Consider the following 1,334-nt stretch of genomic DNA (forward strand, 5'->3'; position numbering starts at 1 on the left):
GAGAGAGAGAGACAATAACATATAAGTAGTAAACAATGGACAAGAATACACAAAAACAGCGCACAGGAGAACATAAAATTCCCAAGGGCAAACCCTCACCAGCTGAACAAGACAAACAAGCAAACTAAGCATATATCCCCCTTTACCCTCTCGTTAACAGTTCGCTTCCCTCAACCACCTGCCCCCCCCCCTATCCCCCCTCCCTCCCACAATGCCAGCCTCTTCCCTCCCTCTCCTTCCTCCCTCCTCTCCTCCTTTCACGTCATCGCACCCTCCCCCACACCCCTCTAACATCCCCCTCCTCCTCCCCCTCCCTTTCCTTCGTCTCCCCTTCCCCTCGCCACCCCCTCTTCTCCCCTTTCCCTCGCCACCTCCCCCCCCCTCTTCTCCCCTCTCCCTTGCTATCTCCACACTCCCCCCTCCTCCCTCCAGCACCCCATCCTACCCTCAGCCTCCCTGCATCCCCTCCCCCTCCCATTCCCCTCCCTTCTCCCCCAGCCAAATATCCCTCCCCTCATTCCTCTCCCTTCGTCCCCTTCCCTCGTCCCCCTCCCCTCGTCTCCTGCCTCTCGTCCCCCTTCCCTTGCCCCCCTTCCCTCGCCCTCTCCCTTGTCCCCTACCATCGCCCTACCCCCTCACCCCCTCCCCTCGCCCCCTTCCTCTCATTCACCCTTCTCCCCTCCCTTGTTCCCTCCCTTCGTTCCCGCCCCCTTCCCCTCGCCCCCTTCCCCCTACCGTGCATCGATGCCTCCTGTCACAGAGCCTTTTCGTTGTTACGTAACGACGGTCGTGAACAGCAGCATTGGTCGTCACCGGCTTGTTACGCTGGTTGAAGGGGGTGGGGGAGGGGGTCTCTGGAGGGAGGGAGGGAGGGGTTTAGGGATATGGGTGCTTGTTTTTTGTTAGTTTGTTTGTTTCCCTTCTTTTCTATATTCTATTTTATTTATGTGGGTTGCATTTTATTTATCTTTCTCCCTTTCTCGTCTAATTGTTCATTATATTTAGATATAGACATAGTTACGAGTATAACTACATATGTAGCTATAAGTATAGATGTAAATATAAATATAGATGTAAATATAGGTTTTGGTGTAGATATATGTATAGATACAGATATAGATATATAAATACAAATATAGATATTGGTATAGGTATAGATTTAGATCTAGACGTAGATGCAGATGTGGCTATGGATATAGATATGGAAACAGCGTAGATATGAATATAGTCATACACATAGATACGTATGTATCTATGTGTATGACTACACAGATCGATTTTTATAACCTTACTTTTACATTTTTCTCGCGGTTTACTTTTCCTTATACTTATTT

General features: G+C 49.5%; 1 protein-coding gene across 1 annotated transcript in view; it reads left to right on the plus strand.

The window, feature by feature from the left end:
- Positions 1-1,334, plus strand: part of LOC125039627 (FRAS1-related extracellular matrix protein 2-like) — a 23,320-nt gene that overhangs the window by 542 nt on the left and 21,444 nt on the right. The gene's annotated exons all lie outside the window — the stretch shown is intronic.

Source organism: Penaeus chinensis, chromosome 27, assembly GCF_019202785.1.
Source record: "Penaeus chinensis breed Huanghai No. 1 chromosome 27, ASM1920278v2, whole genome shotgun sequence".
Classification (NCBI taxonomy): Eukaryota; Metazoa; Arthropoda; class Malacostraca; order Decapoda; family Penaeidae; genus Penaeus; species Penaeus chinensis.